This window comes from Odocoileus virginianus, chromosome 24, assembly GCF_023699985.2.
Source record: "Odocoileus virginianus isolate 20LAN1187 ecotype Illinois chromosome 24, Ovbor_1.2, whole genome shotgun sequence".
NCBI lineage: Eukaryota > Metazoa > Chordata > Mammalia > Artiodactyla > Cervidae > Odocoileus > Odocoileus virginianus.
Genome location: NC_069697.1, coordinates 49396923 through 49416050, shown reverse-complemented (window position 1 = coordinate 49416050; position 19128 = coordinate 49396923). Strand labels below are relative to the sequence as shown.

The 19128-nt window shown below is 38.6% G+C and overlaps 1 protein-coding gene across 5 annotated transcripts in view; it reads left to right on the top strand.

Moving 5' to 3' along the window:
* Positions 1-19128, top strand: part of SLC16A7 (solute carrier family 16 member 7) — a 182296-nt gene that overhangs the window by 33690 nt on the left and 129478 nt on the right. Inside the window, exon 1 of one of the 5 annotated variants that reach the window (XM_020893617.2) lies at positions 2790-2900. The exons of the other annotated variants lie outside the window; for them this stretch is intronic. The gene's annotated coding sequence lies outside the window, so the exon portion shown is untranslated. Of the gene's footprint in view, positions 1-2789; positions 2901-19128 lie in introns of those variants that run through there. 5 annotated transcript variants of the gene reach the window in all.

Genomic DNA, 19128 nt, shown 5'->3' with positions numbered 1-19128 from the left:
CCTTGCTTGGCGCTCAACATTAAGTGGCATATGTTGGTTAACTAGTGAAACACTCAAACTGAGCAGATTTTCTGCCTTTCATAGATTAAAATGTAATATTGAACAGTATTTTGACATAGTTGGAAGATCATACTTCAGAAACACTGTTTACTAGTGTTACTGGCACCTTGCAAACCTCTTTGAAACTGTTTCCTTACCTGCAAAAACCAGGTGGTGAAACCTCTCTTAGCAGGATTGTTACGTAATGAGTGAAACACACATTGAGATTTCTCCGCTCAGGCTGGGGTGCTCCAGATAGGTCAGCTCCTTTCTCCCAATAGATGGCTATGGACTAAACAGTGAAAATGATTCTTACTAGCATAGAATCAGCTAGCACCATGAGGAAACCTAACAGAGTGACTTTGTGACCTCGAGTTTTGAAAGTTATTATGTTGATAGAATATGCATGTGTTTAATCTTCAATAATTTTTTCACAATAACTGCTTCATAATAAACTTGTAAATTTAGACTTGTACCTTTCCAAGTGCTGAACATTAAGGTAATTCTCTCATAAAAGGATTAAATGATTAAAATCAGTGGTTTCCTGGTATCCATAGGGGAAGGCCTTCAGTTCCCTTTTTGTCAAGTCACATACTTAAAAACGTAAAATATAATACATTTGTTTCAAGGACAAGTAGCTGGAAGACTTGACTGTATGTTTGCTGTATTCTTTTTAAACAGGAGATATTTATAGCTATGTATTAATTACTTAGGTAGTCAGCTTACTTTTGATTAAAACTCAAACTTAGAAATTTTAAATTTAGACTAGTTTTAAGGTTGAGGGTGAGGTAGAGATTGATGGAAATGTGTTTTCTTGCTGCATCAGTTTGGATTCCTGAAGAGTTTGATATACTACAAGGCTATTTCTTCAACAGTTATTAGGAATTGGATTTATTTTCTTCCTGAGTTTAGGCTCATAGCTCAGGCAAAGATATAAGCTCTTCTGCTGTTAGGATAGGCCTTTGGGAAGAAAATACATTCCATTCTGAGCTTTTGTTTGTTGCAAAATGTCAAGTCAGTTACCTACTGAACATAAACCTCCAAAGTTCTGGGAAGTCAAACCTGAACTAGATGGAGGCAGAGGCTTCCTTGGTGGCTCAGTGGTAGACTCTGCCTGCCAGTGCCGGAGACTCTGATCCCTGATCCGGGCAGATCCCTCTGCTAGGAAACGACTCATCCCCTGCACCACGACTGTTGAGCCTGTGCTCCGGAGCCTGCAAGCGGCAACTGCCGAGCCCGTGCGCTGCAACTTTTGGTTGCAGCTGTTGATGCCAGCATGCCCTGGAGTCTGTGCTCCGCTATAGCAGAAAGCACCACAATGAGAAGCCTGCGCACCAGATCGAAGAGTGGCCCCGCTCGCTACAACTAAAGAAAAGCCTGTGCGGCAATGAAGACCAAGCACAACCAAAAAAAAAATAAACAGACGGTGACATCTGCCAGGAGAAGAAGATTGGTGTCGGATTGAACAAGGCCTAGTAACGCAGTTATGTTCAGATTCAGATAATCAACAGGAAATATTACAGTTCATGCTGCTTTATTAATATCATTGTATATAAATCCCTCGCTAATTCATTTCAAACACACATTAAGTACTTTACTCAAAGCACTCTACTACATGGAGGTTTTTGTGGATATATGTATATATATAAAAAAATCTGATTCATGGTCATAAGGAGGTTAAATGATTGTGTGTGTGTGTGTTTCTGCATGTTTATATGTGTGAGTGTGTGTGTGGGTGGGTGGGTGGGGGAGGTTGGGTCAGGGATAGGGAGAATTAAAAAAAACAAATGATTATAGTGTAATTTAAGTACAAAGAAAGATACACAAGAGAGAAACAGATCTGAGAAGGGAGGAGTCTCATGTTGATGGGAAGGTAGCTTTGCATCTGAGCCTTAGAGGTAAATGAGTTGAGTGGGAGGTACAGTGGCAGAGACAAGACTGAGGCCTGAGTATATAGGCCCGGAAGGAGAAGGTTGAATTAATTTACCTTCATTGTAGTTTATGTGGATTGGAGTAAAATTCGAGCGTGCGTGAGTTTCTCAGTCGTGTCCGACTCTTTGCGGCCCCATGGACTGTAGCCCACCAGGCTCCTCTGTTCAGAGGATTCTCTGGGTGGGAATACTAGAGTGGGATGCCATGCCCTCCTCCAGGGGAATCTTCCCAACCCAGGGATGGAACCCATGTCTCAGGCATCAGCAGTCGATTCTTTACCACCAGCACCACCTGGGAAGCCCTGGGAATAAAACAGATTGAAGCTAAATGGTAGAATCTGGTATTATTTCACTATTAGAGATGTTAGGTTTAACAGAGTGTGCATTTAAATTTGTAACTTAAAGTGGAAAAGGGAGGGAATCCTGTTTCCAACCCTGATTTTCTTTAGATTCTTTAAACTGATCTAGGTTTCTTGGTCTCAATATTACTGATATTTTGGACTGGATGATTCCTTTTTGGGGAATGTTTAGAGGCAGCCCTGGCCTCAACCCAGGGCTAGGATTAGAGGGAGGCAAGGGAGGCAGGTAGGCCATGGTGTTTAAGGAGGCAGTCACTCTCGGGGGTCATGTGAACTTTAATCTTGAGTGTGGATAACCCTAAGAGTGAGTGAGTGCCTCCTTAAATTTGGAGCGCTGGGCACCTCCCATGCCTGTCACAGCCCTGGCACTGCCTCTGTCCATTGGAAGCCAGCAGCACCCTCCCAGCTGTGACAGCCAGCTAAGTCTCCAAATATTGCCAGACATCCTCGGGGAAACAAAACCGCCCAGGTTCAGAACCACTGCAGTTTTCCTGGAATAGCAGCATATTTCTTTTTCATTTGTCACATGGCAAGAGGAGCAGCCAGCAGTGTGATGGGATTCAACTGAAAGGTAGCAACTAAATACAGATGGAATGCGGGCTGAGGCTGCTGTGATTAATGGGCTGATAGGCATTGGCGTTAGGAAGAGACAAGGGTTTGTATGAAAGTTACCTAAAGGTGAAGGATCCATCCTGCTGTTAATAATCTACCTGACTTCTAGGCCTCTGGCTGCACTGAAGAATAATAACTCCGCTGTCAGTCTTGGGGTCGATATGATGAGACTTCCAACTATGTTTTCCTGGTCCTTGTACAAATGCTCAAAAAAAAAAAATCTACAGCGTGCTTGCACTTTATTTTCTTTTTATAAAACTAGGCTGTCTTCTTGGTTAATACATCACTGTGCTTATATTTGCTGTTATCAATTCTACCCTTCCCTGCTCTGTCCTGTTTTCCTGGGCTCTGGGGAAGCTGTGGCGCGTGGGGATGTGCAGTGTGGTTACTAAGGTTACAGATACTTAGACCCTAGCAGACTACTAACCTTATCGGTTAGCATGAGATCACAAAGGCATGTCATATTATGTGTGTTTTCGTGGTAAAGGTTAGATACAAGTGATATGACTAATTAATGTTTAGCAATGGGGTTTGAAGCCTAACATTCCAGGGGCCTCATATTCAATCATATTCAAGCACACAGCTCCGTATACTTTTGTGACACTTAGCACAAAAGTCGCTCTGTGGTGATAATAAATTAAATGAGAGTTAAAGCTCACTCACATCTGCCAGGCAGTGTTCTGTGTGTGGTATTTGCATTTATTGTTCCAGTAACCTTTGGTGGTGGTTCATATTCTTATCTCCACTTCATGGATGTGGAAACTAAACCTCGCCGGTTTCTTTAACTTGCTCACAGTCACAGGGTTAGGATCACTTGATTCCAGATCTGCCAACTCTTGAGTGCATGTTCTTAACTGTTACTTCAGGGCTGCATGTAAATGACCTTGTAGGTTGTGCAGGGCACAATTCCAGGTATCCCAGTACACGCTGTACATATTACGAGTGCTTCAAGAGTGTCTTGGTAGGTACACACACAAAGTGAGTTCTGATGCTTTGCAGTATTATTTCCTGTTACATTTTTATTGAGTGGTATACAATGAGGGATGGGAATATGAGGAGTGATTCCCTTCCTTCCCCCCTCCTTCCTTGTGAGGACAAGCCTAAATGTAAATTCCTTTGAGGAAAGGATGGGATTCGGCTGAAAGATTGTTCCTTGCCTATTGTGATTTCCCAAATTCTAGTGTAGCTGATGGTCTTTGGGAATGAAACTACCTCTTTAGAACTCTCCTTCAGCTAGTGTTAGTGAAAATCGTATAATGCCACCCCAGTTTCCTATCTGAGGCCTGAGGCTAGAATATTCTCTCACTATTATTTATTATTGTCATGGAGCCATTAGCTTTTGCCATTAGAAGCTATACTTATACTAAAGGTGTTACAGCTGGATGTATGTGCTCCAAATTCTCATTATAGGCTGCTGACCTCTTCCTATAAATCTCATCTTGGAGTTATCAGCTTTCTACTTGTTGGCTCTAATTGGAAAGTTCTCTGCTATATCCAGGTACAAAATGTGCTATCAGAGCTCGAAATTCTGCCCCTTATTAACATTGCCTTTGTGACTTATTTCCTCAATTCTCTTTCCACTGGCAATCCAGCTGAAACAAATTTCTTGGTTTTATATACAAAGTGAGCTTGTGGTAGAACAGATTACAAATCATACAGTGCAATAAACGAGAGCACAGTCTAATACTTTTACCATTAGAGAATATTAAAATGTCCTTTACTTTACTAATTAATTTCTTGCACACCACTTTTTCACTTAATACTCTAGAAATAAATTCATGCATTTTTCATCAGTTTGAAACTCATTTTACAGTTGAAAATCCAAGTGTCAGATATACAATAGAAAATTCCATGAAGAGTCTGCAAGGAGTTGTGTTATAATTTCCTGAAACATACCTACACTTCAGATGTAGGTGTCTAATTTTGTGGATATGGCAACTAAAGACTGTATAATCCAGAAATGGCAAAGGGAATGTTTGTGACTTGATTCATCTTTCCATCAGAAAAAAATATTTCCCTGAGCAAATCCTTTAGAATTTCCAAATATTCAAGGTGGTGAATTTCTCAGTGGTGTATCACTATATCCTTCTTCTGAGATAGGAAGTATATATACCAAACTGAGAAACTCCTGAACTCTCAAACATTCCTGTTCTAGTGATGTATGATAATAATGACATACTTGAAATCAGTGTTACTCAGAACGATTTACCCTAAGTTCATACTTTATATCTTCAGTTTCAGTTCAGTTTAGTTGCTCATTCGGGTCCGACTCTTTGCGACCCCATGGACTGCAGCACGCCAGGCCTCCCTGTCCATCACCAACTCCCGGAGTTTACCCAAACTCATGTCCATTGAGTCGGTGATGCCATCCAACCATCTCATCCTCTGTCGTCCCCTTCTCCTCCAGCCTTCAATCTTTCCCAGCATCAGGGTCTTTTCAAATGAGTCAGCTCTTTGCATCAGGTGGCCAAAGCATTGGAGTTTCAGCTTCAACATCAGTATATATTTAAATTTTTAAACAATTACTTCACAAATTTCAATCAAAAAGCCCTTACTTTTTAAACAATGTGTAAGGTGTGCTGAATGTGAGTTTTGTTTTCCTTAATTTATTTTTTTCTATTAAAAATTGCTTAAACAATTTTTAAATAAATGAAGCTCAAGCTTCATGAGGCCATGAGGTAAAATGATCAAAACTGTATAATTTCTAAATTAAGACCTATGTAGAATTATGTTATTTCCAAGAAATTAAACATGAATACTTCCTTTTTCCTCAAATGAACTTATTTTCCCTAGCATTAATATTGAGAAACAAAGAGGAAAAACTTTAATTTAGAAAATCTTCATTATTGAACTATGAGGTTAATCATTCTCTTTTTGCTAATATATGGAACAAAATTTTTCCAGGCCTCTTATGATTAAGTTACTCTACAGAATATTTCAACTATGTGCATCTCTTATATTTGGTGACAAAATATGTGTACCATAAAGGGATTTATTGCAGGATATTGTTACTTTGGGGCTTCCTTAGTGGCTCAGGTGGTAAAGAATCTTCTAGGAATGCAGGAAACCTGGGTTTGATCCTTGGGTCAGGAAGATCCCCTGGAGAAGTGAATGGCTACCCACTCTTGTATTCTTGCCTAGAGAATTCCGTGGACAGAGGATCCTGACCAGGTCCATGGGGTTGCAAAGAGTTGGACATGATTAAGTGACTAACACTTTCTTTTTTTTTTTTCATTGTTACTTTCAGAGTTATAGGGGTGCCCAGGAGATTCAGCTGAAGTTACAATAGGAAAGTTAAAAGATAAACTGAGACATATCAAAATTCTTAGGGATTTGAGCAAACAAACTTTTGGAATTAGCACCAAACTGAAGTGGTTAAGACAGCTCCACCAAAAGGTACCTGGGGAGAAACTTTCATAGAGAAAAAGCAGAAGCAAAGTAAGGAAATTATCACCTGCTTGCAGCTCAAAGCCTAGTTGGCAGTTTCTGATGGGTTGTCTTTGGTGTTTTGATTTTATAACTGTGAGACACAGGCTTAGATTATAACTGTGAGACACAGGCTTAGATTTTGGTGTGTTTACATAGACCTCCATAGCACATAGACCTCTCCAGTCTACTGGTGTCTTTGCTTAATAAACTTAACAGATAGTACCCACTTTGGCTATGTATTACATTATGGATTTGATTACATGGATTTAAGAGAGATTTCAGCTTCATGTAGCACCAGACACCCTAGGTTAATCCAAATATTACTCCTTGAGTGCATAGACTTGATACACTATTTTTTCAGAGAATATGTAGATTATGAGAAAATAATTCCTGATTTCAAACAACTTAGAAAATTTTGTTCCTATTTCCAAAATGGGTCTGTACAAGTCAAGTACCCCTGACCTCTTTGCTCTTGACTTTATATAGAAAATGGAGACCATGGTTAGGAATAGTCAGCTTCCACCTTCTGAGTATTAAAGAAGAAGCTATGACCAAGCCATACCACTCAACTGTAAATCTATTAATAGTCTTTTCTGGCTTAGTCTTAATAGAAAGGTTATCTTTGTTTCAACCTCAGTTTGCCCTTAGTAAAAGAAGCAGTTCCCATTCTGCTGTTTTTGTGTGCACATTGGAAAACAAAGGAAGAAATGTGTCACAGAAATTGTTTAAAATGCATAAATTTAGAATACCATAACATGTTAATCTGTAATCTGTAGAACTCTGCATAAATATCTCATGCTCAAAGGACATTAACAGAATGCATTTGGGAACTAGAGGATTTTATTTCACAAATACTTTGTATACAATAATAATCTGATATTTTATAGTGACTAGTCATTTCTTCCTCTTTGCCTTCCTGATCTTTTATCATTCTCTCTCTCCATTTCCTCCTCCTTTCTGTCTTAGCATTCCCTTATAAATAGAAATAGTCACTGCCTTTTTTTAAAGTTGCCATTATTTTCCAATCTTGTGATTCTTTTTTATAGGAACTACAATTCTGGACAGAGGAAGAATTTTTTTATAAGTAATACTTAAAAATTTTTTTCTTTATCTATTGTCTATCTGTCTATCATCATCTATTTATTTATTGATGATAAATTCTCTGTTCCTGTGTGTGAACTTTCTCTGGTTGCGGTGACCAGGGGTTACACTCTAGTTGTGGTGTGCAAGCTTTTCACTGCGGTGGCTTTTCTGGTGGTGAAGCACAGGCTTCTCTTGTGTGGTAGAAAACAGGAGTGTGGGTTCAGGAGTTGTTGCCCAGAGGCATGTGTAATCTCCCCCAGCCAGAGATCAAACCTGTCTACCCTGCACTGGCAGGCAGATTCTTAACCACTGGACCACCAGGGAAGTCCCTGGAGGAAAAATGTTTAAAAATATATATGAAGTTTTAAATAATACTCTCCTTTTTGTTGTATTCCAGTGGATTAGTAATTTTTTAAAAAATATGTTATTCATAATACTATGTGTTATCAAGTGCCAAGCTGTCTGCAAGTAGTATATTATTTTATTATTTCAATGACCTATGAGATATTTCCACTTTGGAAAAGAAGAAAATTTGACTTTAAGAAAGTTAACTAAGTTTTCCAAATTCACATAGCTTGTTAGTGATTAGCCCAAGAAAAGACAGATCCTGACTCTTAATTCTTAAAACATTCTATAAGTAATTCTTGGATGTCTTAGAATTAAACATTACCTAAATATTTTCTCATTATGTCAAATATAAATATTAAAACCTCTTCCATGATAGTCTTTTATAAAAAGAGTTTATAAGTTTATAAAATATAGACTAGAATCTCTCTTAGCTGTGTTTGCTTATAATTAACATAGGAAACATAGTATTAAGTACTTGTGTGAATATCAGATTATAACAGCAAAGATATTTTCATGTGTTCATATTCTATAGCTTTTCTATTAACATGTGAGTTGCATTATTATACCTTAGTTGTTGAAATCATCTGAATGAACATAGTTCTTTTTTCAGCTTGAAATACTGATATTGTATTTCTCAATCCAATGCAGTTTTTATTAATATCTATCATTGGGAAGTATCAATTCAGTAAGACATACATGACCAAGTTTTATAATTCTTTTGGCTCATGGACCTTGACTTTGAAGCCTTTAAAAACATGCTGATTTTGCTTTCCAAAGATTCTGTAGCAATTCTAAGACTTAGTCCAGGAGTTGGGAGCTACTTTTTCATAACGCTCTTGCAGTCCTTACCATTTTTCTTTGATCTCATCATCCCCTGTCCTGGAAATTAGTTTTTAGTTTCTTCTATTAGTTTGTGTTTGCTGCAGTGTATTGTTGTGCTCCTGTCCTAGTCCTCTTCTTATAATGTTCTTACAGATATTATTGTCTATATGCAATAAAACAAGCACAAAGACAGCCTAAAACTAGAACACAACTCTTTATGAGAGGGAGGACGTGGAAACCATCCTGTATAGCCAAAGTGATGTAGGAAAAGACGGGGTTGCCAGCAAAGAACGGCAGTCATCATCACTGGCTCATTCTCATCAGGCTCGCAGTTCATATCCCTGCTTAGAGCATCATCAACAGATTCTCGGCCATTTTTCAGCCTCTTGCCAAATTTAAATGCTTATAAGGAAACTCAAGTGCCTTGGGTGGTAAGAACCTGCCTGCCATTGCAGGAGCCCGCAAGAGACACTGGTTCGATCCCTGGGTTGGGAAGATCCTCCGGAGGAGGAAGGGGCAACCCACTTCTGTATTCTTGCCTGGAGAATCCCATGGACAGAGGAACCTGGTGGGCCACAGTCCATGGGGTTGCAAAGAGTCAGACATGACTGAGCATGCAAGCACGTGTATGGAAACTCAGAAATACCACTAGAAAGAAAAGAGGCATTAGACTTACAAAATGTGTAAGCAGACCACAAGGAAGTTTGTGATTTACTCTGTTTTTAATATTTGACTTGTGGGGGAGAGTGGCTTTCATGATTGCAATTGATAACATTCTACTTAAATTTTGGTGAATGTCCCTTTTATGTCATTTGAAATAATATCATATATTAACTTGAACTTTACACTCTGCAGAAAAAGAAATATTAGAATTTCATTTTTGGGTGACTTCCCTGGTAGTGCAGTCACCAAGACCCCATGTTCCCAGCGCAGGGGATCTGGGTTCAATCCCTGGCCAGGGAACTAGATCCCACATGCCTCAGCTGAGCGTTGGCATGCTGCAATTAAAGATCCTCATGCTGCAACTAAGACCCAGTGCAGCCAAAAAAAAAAGGGAGAGAATCTTGAGAACTTCATTTTTTCCAAACACCGAGACTGTTCCATTTGCTACAAGAAATTAAATAACTGAAATTCTGAAAATAATGTAGTGCTTTCTCCGAAATACTCTTGGGTTCTATCTACCCAAATAACATGAGGATCCATGCCACCATTGGCTACTAAAACCACTTATCATGCCAAATGTTTGCAATTGTGTAGGATTTATTTCAATGATTGTTCTTTCTTTTTTACCATTTAACTGACAGATATAATGAAAGTCATTGGCAGCCTCTACAAACAGAAGCGCTTCCTTGTATTTAACAACTGAAAATACTCACCTTTCATCTTGGCAACCTAATAAAGAGCCTGATGTTCTAAATGTCTTCTCAAAAAACATTTTTTTAAAGAATATTTTGGTGCTTAAGCATAGTCTCCTCAGAAATCTTTAAATTAATGCTGTACAGGTTTTCTTGTGAGGTGCTGTGTGTATGAAAAATGACTTACATGGGCAAATTGAGAAGTATAAAATGATTTCTAGTTGAATAGAACATTCAGGGCAACATTTGTACAGACGTTTTTTTAGTAATATCTATACACACATATCTAAATATGTGTGTGTGCAGTTGATTCTTTACTAATAGGTATCTGAACTGCTCCACTTGTCCACTTGTAGAGGGACTTTTTTCAATAAATACACACTAGAGCACTACACAATCTCTGGTTGGTTGACTGTGGATACAGAATCTCAGATACAGAGGAACTTGGGACACAGAGGCTGATAGGTTATACTGGGATTTTCAATCACACAAAGGCTCAGTGTACCTAACCCCTTTGCATTGTTTAAAGGTGGATTGATATACATACATATTACCTGAAACAATCTTGTATAAACTCATTAAACTTTTTCTCTGCCTTTAAATTGGAACTGTGTTAGTTGCCAGGATATGTTAATACCTTGAAATAGCAAATCCAAAATATTAAGTAAATCTATATACTGTACCTACCTTTTCCATTGCAGAGGCCTTCCCTCTAATCACATTGGCTAAAGGAACCATTTCTCCCAACCTCTTATTCCTATGATACTTTAAAAAAAAATTGCTTCATACAAAACAATCTTTTAAATTTGTCTGCTTGTATCCCCTACTAGGACAGAAACATTGTGTGTTGATTTGCTGCCAAATTCTCCTGAGTCTAGTCTTCTGTACAACATGAATTCATGCATTATTCATTCATTCAAAAATATTTCTTAGAACTTACTTGGCTTGAGATGGGGAAAATGTGACGAACGAAAGTGAAGCCCCTGTCCTAATGGGATGCAAAACTTATATTAAAAAGGAATATTTTTGATAGAATAGATTTATTCTATAGATGGGCAATAGTTTCTAGGGCTCATATTATAAAGATGTGAGAATAGAGACAAAGTTAGTCTTTTTTATCCCCCCACCCCAAATGTTCCTTTTATGACTTTTCTACTTTTATCCCAGTGAGTCATTTTAGCATGGGTGCTTTTGATTTGGGGAGAGTCACTGAACATTATCGGTTATCGCTGGTCCTTACTTTGTCCATTTGTGAGAAGAGGGAGCCAATTCCAGTGCTTTCCTACAACTTAGGGCTTAATAAACTATTATTGATGGTGCCTTCCAATATGCGTCAGCTTCTCTTTATAGAGAGCCTTTCTGGCCTTTTCCTAGACGGCAGTAATAAAAGCAGTTTGGAGTTTTGTTTGGTGGGAAGATCTGCAGTAATGCTAATAGTTCACCATTTTGGAATATCAATAGTCTCTCCAGGTGACCTGAAGTACTGAATAAAATCTAACCAAACAGATATTTCCCATTATTACTTTAAATGGTATAAAGAAAAAAAGTTTGAATTTACAGATGTTTTAAATTGTAACCACAATTTATTTTAACTTAGACACAATCTACGGAGAAGGCAATGGCACCCCACTCCGATACTCTTGCCTGGGAAGTCCCATGGACGGAGCAGGTTGTGAAGAGTTGGACACGACTGAGCGACTTCACCTTCACTTTTCACTTTCATGCATTGGAGAAGGAAATGGCAGCCCACTCCAGTGTTCTTGCCTGGAGAATCCTAGGGATGGGGGAGCCTGGTGGGCTGCCGTCTATGGGGTCTCACAGAGTCGGACACGACTGAAGCGACTCAGCAGCAGCAGCAGCAGACACAGTCTAATATACAGCCTTTCCTGTGCATTTCAGTGCTGGAATCACACTTTATGAATTGATCTTACAAGAGTTGCAAAATAAATTTGCTGCCTTAGTGTTTCCTGTATGACGACACTGTTACCTGTTTCTGTGCTTCATACCAACTCTTGGACATGGAGTGCCTTCCTTTTGCCTTTTTAGTTCACTGATTCCTTCTTATCCTTTAAGAAAGAATGCTTTCTCTAGGATCCTGTCCATGTGCTTACTTACCTGAAACTGTTTAGTTACCATAAAGCCACTCACATGGTTATTTCTGTGTTTTCATGAAGCCAGGAGCATAGTATTTCCCTTATCACAATTTGCATGATTATTTGTTTCTAGTTTTGCATCCCCTGTTGAGTCTGTGAGCCCTTTGATACCAGAGACTCTCTGCGCTCTTTTGAAGCCGTCTAACCCAGCCCAGTGTCTGTCATGTAGAGCAGTGTCTACCACGTGAGTTGCCAGACTTTTGGGTGGCTGTAACCAGATACTACAGGCTGGGCAGCTTGTAAACAACAGAAATTTGTCTTTTACAGTTCTGGAGGCTGGAAGTCTGAGATCAGGGTGCCATGGAGTCAGGTGAGGGCCCCCCTTCAGGCTGCTGATTCCTTGTATCCTTACATGTTGAGGGGGTGAGTTAGTTTTCTGGAATCCCTTTTGTAAGGACCTTAATCCCATTCCTGGGGCTTTCCAGGTGGCATATTGGTAAAGAATATGTCTGCCAACACAGGAGATGGAAGGGATGCAGGTTCGATCCCTGGGTCAGGAAGATCCCCTGGAGCAGAAAATGGCAACCCACTCCAGTACTTTAGCCTGGAAAATTCCATGGACAGAGGAGCCTGGTGGGCTATAGTCCATGGGTCACAAAGAGTCAGACACAGCTGGAGCACGCAGGCACATATGCATCCCATCCCTAATCATCTCCCGAAGACCCTACCTCCTAATACTATCACCTTATATGTTAGCTCTTCAACATAGAATAGATCATAGATCTATCTTAGACAAGAATAGATCATGCTCAGTATATGCTCATAAAGGGATGAATAAAAATTGAAGAGTTAGATTGGATCCAGTTCTTTGTGCAGAAATTAGAGCCTTGAAGAAAGTATAGTCCAGAAGGGAGAATACACTTCAGCAATGATTACTTTTTCCACTGTGATAATGGTTGAAGTTATGAAATACAGGGACGATATAGGGACAATAATGTAATGAAAGTTGGTTAGGGAAGAGTATTCAATCTAGGTGAGAGAATTGAACTGATGAATTCAGATTGTTGTCAGGAACACCATCAGAGAAGGATTCTTGAGTGATTGTGAAGAATTTGTAAGGAGTGTACAGAGTAAAGAATGATGAAATTTAATTGAAAAGAACTTGTTTAATATTGGAAAAATAGACACGAAAGTGTTGGAAAATTCATTTTATTATTGTAAATTATTGATGAGTTATCACTGCTAGCATATGCTCACACTAGATTTATGTTGTCAATTTTTAAAAGCCCTTGGATAATTTAGATTTATATAATTCACTTAAAAGCTATATAAAATATTAATAAGTGATAATACCCACCACATTAAGACTTTGCTCCATGCCATGACTGTGCTGCATGCTTTTGAATGCATTATCTTTAATATTTAATTCACTGCAATTTTTCACATTTTACAGATGAGTAAGCAGAGGGTTAGAGAGGTTATTTCACTTGTCTTTGATCACACAACTTATTAAATGCCAGACCTGACATTAAATTCATTCCATTTAAAAAGTTAGTTTATTTGTTTTATTCTTCTATTCTATTCTTTTTTTTTTTTTTTGACTGCCAGGTCTTAGTTGTGGGGTCTTCATTACGGCACACAAGGTCTAGTTCTCTGACGGGGGACTGAACCTGTTCCTCATGCAAGAGTGTGGGGTCTTAACCACTAGACTACCAGGGAAGTCCCAAATCCGTTCCATTTGAGTTGAAAATTTGTGCTTTGTGCACTACACTGTAACACATCCCAGTGAGTCTCTGAAGTATGTACACCTTTTCAGCATGAGTTTAAAGTGTCAAGCATAAATGTATATGATTCAGTTATCTCTTATGTGATCACTCATTCATTCATTCATCAAACATTCATTGACCCTCTAGACACTGAGCAAAAGTACTGTGTATACAACATGCTCAGTGCCCTTTTGAAATTTACAGTGGAAGAGAAAGGCATTTAGAAATATAAATAGCTATGTAATAACAATTTGATAAATGCTATGAAGAAAAATACAGTGCCTTTTGTTAAGTAGATTACAGAGCAGGGTTCACATGTACTTACTTTCCTGTGGGCAAATGTAATTAGATTTACAATATAGCTTACTGTAACCCAAGAAGATGCTTTAAATAGCTCTAGATAAGTGGTACCACAGCAGTGTAATCTAGCCGAGCAGTCTGAAAACATTGGTGTTCCAGCAGCCTCTCCCCAGCACAAAGGGAATTTTGGTGAATTGAAGAAAACTCTGGTGGTATACCTAACAGGGTTTGAAACTTTACCAAATTTCACATGTGTCTTTCAACTTTAGAAGGTGACTTTGGAGCTATCTCTGCGATGACCTACATCTGTTCACAAAAAATGATAAATATCCCTGAAGTTGACTATTGCACTGCCCTTTAGAAAGCAGTGTCTACCCTGCTGCAACTCAAAGCACGTGGGAGATTTTGAAATAGAAATATTGAGAAAGTATTTGTTAAGTTTGAATATTTGGCTTCATATGTTGCTAACATTTGGCATAAAATCTAAATAGCAGTAAAATAGGAAAATTTATATCTTTTAGCACCTAATAAAGCTGAATGGCCAAAATAAACAACCAAAAACATTTTTAAAAGGCTTTAAATCAAAGCAAAAAAGAAAATGTGAAACTTAACCAGATGTTAATAACAATGTAGGTCCTGGCTTTATTGTAATTCAAAGGTTATGACAGCCTAAATTTCAGTTTCAGATGTTACCTTAGGATTGTATTATAGTAATGTTGTAAGAACCTAGTGCTTAAGGAATTTGAGAAAATTGCAGAAAAATCAAAGTCACTGATTTCTGTGTTTTTCTTTTTTTAAAGTTTCTCACCAACAAATGTGTATCTAGTTTGATTTTTCCTTCTGCCCTTTCCTTTCAAAGTCTATTCATAAACCATTGGAAATCTGGTGATTTCCTGACAGTTGAAGATATTTTTGTAGTTATCTGTAAATTTGAAAGGCTGAGGACTCTATTTATTAGCTGTCAGAGAGCCATTGAAATGTTTTTCATGAAATAAGTGGAAATATGTGTTAAAGATAGAAGAAAGCAAGAAATCCGGTGTCATAATTAAAACTCATTATCATCCGTCAACTCTATTGTGAGATACCGTGAGGCTTCCCTATTACCACCTTTCCTGGGAGTTCCTCCTCCTGTCCATACTTTTCAGTGTCCTCTCTCTCATCTTTCTTCCCTCCTCTCACAAAAGAGGAATTGTTAAGTTGGGTCTTGAAGAATAAATAGGACCTTTGCTAATAGAAAGGTGAGACAAGGATTCCTTGATAGGCACTGGCAACTGCTAAGGCAGTAAAGACAGGAAGATACGAAACAGCATGGGTTGAGCTGAAAACGGAATTCAGTGTGGTTAGAATATGTAGTGCAAGGGAAGAAGTCACAGGAGAGGAGAAGGAAGGGGTCCAATCAGAGGGCAGAACCATCCACAGACAGGGAGAACTTCCCATGTTTTAGGGGAAGGCCTATTTGGTGACCAGGAAGGGGCTTACCTCTACTACCAGGGCAGGAGGGAATGAATGAAGGACTCACAGGGGATCCAGAAGTGCGCACAGATAAGAACACACTTATGGCATTTCATGCCTGGTCTGATGGTTTTCATTTTCTTTGCAAATAAGAAACCTGGTCAGCCACAGATTGACAGATGACAGGGTAGTTGGGAAACTTGAGGGGAAAGGAAGATGTTTAGAACCCCATTGGAAAAGAGAGGAACGTACCAAGAGATATGAAAAAAGCTTATGGGAAAGCCATTGAGAGCCCTGTTAACAAGTGAAATCTATGAATGTATATTGGCATCAGCTTGTGAGCTTAATTCATGTTTTTTAAAACTCAGTACTGTAATTGCAGTGCCCATTTTGAGTTTAGAAGTCCCAGGCTTCTTGTTGCCAGAAGACAAAGATGTGAATGCCTTGAGAACATTGATGATTAAAGGTGATGTTAATATTTATTGAGTACTTGATGTGCTAGGAATTGTGCTTAGTACATTATAGACATTGCCACATTTGTCTCCTCCTTTCCTATGAAGTACAAGTTTTATGCTTATTTTTAAAAGACAAGCAGAATCCTGTTAAGTAATGTTCCCAAGATATTTTACCAATGAGTAGCAGAACTGGAATTTGAATGAAGATTAACATTGCAGCACAGTACAAAAGAAATGAAGGTTAGAAAAGGGCTAATTTGGGACTTCTCTCGTGGTCCAGCAGATAAGACTCTGAGCTCCTAATGCAGGGAGGTGGGGTTTGATCCCTGGTTGGGGAACTAGATTCCACATGCCATAACTAAGAGTTCACATTCTGTAATTAAAGATCAAAGGTTCTGTGTGCCACAACTAAGACCCTGCACAGCCAAATAAATAAATAAAAATAAATATTTTTAAAAAAGAAGAAGAAAAGCGTCAGTAGTTTGGGAGAAGATGTAAGCCTAAAAACAGGGGAAACTTTCAAGGAAATTCCAGGACAGAATTGAAAGAAATAATGTTTTTAGTGTTGTCTGAAAGACAGGAAAATGATGGGGAATTGGAATGTCGATGTTTAAGACTTCGCTAGTAGAAGAATTAAGAGTGCCCATTATCTTCAGGTTGTAAGTTACTTAAAGGAGGGTAGACATGGAGGTCCCAGTTTCTCTGGCTAGGTTACTGGTCGTAGTGCATGGTTATTGATTATGAATATTGATTATGGTGTGACTTTGGAGTGAAGAGAAATGGATTTTTTTTTTTAATTTTTATTAGTTGGAGGCTAATTACTTTACATCGTTACAGTAGTTTTTGTTATACATTGATATGAATTAGCCATGGATTTACATGTACTCCCCATCCCAGTCCCCCCTCCCACCTCCCTCTCCACCCGATCCCTCTGGGTCTTCCCAGTGCACCAGGCCCGAGCACTTGTCTCATGCACCCAACCTGAGCTGGTTATCCGTTTCACCCTAGATAATATACATGTTTCGATGCTGTTCTCCTGAAACATCCCACCCTCGCCTTCTCCCAGAGTCCACAAGTCTGTTCCATACATCTGAGTCTCTTTTTCTGTTTTGCATATAGGGTTATCGTTACCATCTTTCTAAAGTCCATATATATGTGTTAGTATACTGTAATGGTCTTTATCTTTCTGGCTTACTTCGCTCTGTATAATGGGCTCCATGGAATATTACTCAGCCATTAAAAAGAATTCATTTGAATCAGTTGGATTTTGAAGAAACGGTCTGAAGGGTATTAGGTCCTAGTTTTCTGGATGGTATAGCTTGGTGAAATGAACTTACGTGAAGAAAAGTTTCCTTGTGTGAACTGAAAAGTAATGGCAAGAGATAGAGTAGAACTAGGTTTGTGCTGAGCCTCTGTTCTGGATCTAAAGATATGGAATTAGTAAGTATTCAAGAGGACTCAATCTAAGTCATGTCTTCAAGGAGAAAAGATCATAGAGAGAGTGCAATGTCTAGGTTACGTTAAAAAAAAAAAAAAAGGGAGCTCTAGAGGATTCAGTGAAAAATATTAGGAAGGACATTAAGAGGAGTGTGGTAGGGTGGACAGTATGAACCAAAAAGAAAAAAAATGCATAGCAGTGTAGCTGTGTGAACAAGAGACTGAGAAAGAGGATTAGAGTCTAGAGGAAACAGTTTATTGAGGGCTTGAGAGCATGGGAGACAGGCATTGCAGAATTTGATGGCTTCAAATTTGTAAATAGAGCTTCGGTTTAAAGGTATTTCGCTATTTTGATTCCAAAGAGTGCGGTGATCTGACTTCAACCACATTAATATTTGAATAAGTGAGTGTGGCACTGTTCAAAGTTCTGTAGGTGTTGAGTAACAGATATACCTTGTCGGTCAGTCAATTCAGTACAAGTTTTGGATTAAAAACAACTGGATTTATGCTTCTGATTCTGTCACTTGTTTAATATTTTACTTAAAAATATAATATTGTCTAATATTTAATATTTAGATTTGTGCAGCATCATCTTTTGATTATTAGCACAGATGCTTGCTTAATGATGTTAATTTCCGTCACTATATTTAAAAGCAACATAGTCTTGCCTAAGCACTGCACTAATTGTAATAGAAATCAAGAACTTTAAATGGGATCTGTAGATTTACTTGTTCTACACTGTATGAAAAAGAAAGGTGGCATATAGAACATAAAGGAGATACAACATCATCAAGTGGATTTTCTCAAAAAATTCATCATAATTTAGCATTGGAAGTGGTTTTACACATCACCTGGTCCATCCACTCTTTGATGTAAGCATGCAAGGTCTTTTAATGAAAGGTATATCTTCTAACTGTATGGTAGTTTGGAAAGCATGAGCAAAATTGAGGTTGGAATCTTGGCTCCTGCCCCTAACATTGTGTAATCCTGAAAACTTGGCTTCTCCAAGCCTAGTGTTCCCTGTTCTATAAAATGGGAATGCTAGAGTAATCAAGAGGATTGTAGCAGCCCATTTAACTTTTAGACATCTCTATCAGAGGTTATATTTACCTGGGACAAAACTCTCTCTCTCTGTAGTTTTCTAACACATTTGCTGGAATTGCATTAGGAAGCCGAAAAATCATCTTAAAACTAAGTTTCACACTGAGTTTAATTTGTTTTTATGTTTATGCAACAATCTGGGTTTTGACATCTCAATAACAACGATGGTTTTATTTTCCTCCCAAATAACTACTGAACACCCAACATATACGAGGCAATGCTATGTGGGAGCCCACCATCCCCCGTCCCCAGCCAAAACCAGCCATTAGAGGCGTCCCATATATCCCAGGGACCATCTGCGTTCATGTCAGGCGTGCCCAGGTGCAGGCTGGGAGAAGCCTGTGGGAAGTGTGGATTCTGTGCAAATCCAATAATGGGTGTTCAAATCTCAGCAGCTTGTGCCCTTGTGGTCAATTACACTCCATCTAGTTGGAGGTCTTTGAAGCACATTGTTTAAGGCACCATACATATTTGTCCATCCTAATCATACGTAAAAATAATGTTGCTAAAGGCTCCAGTGTACACTTTGTTTCAGAGAATAAAATG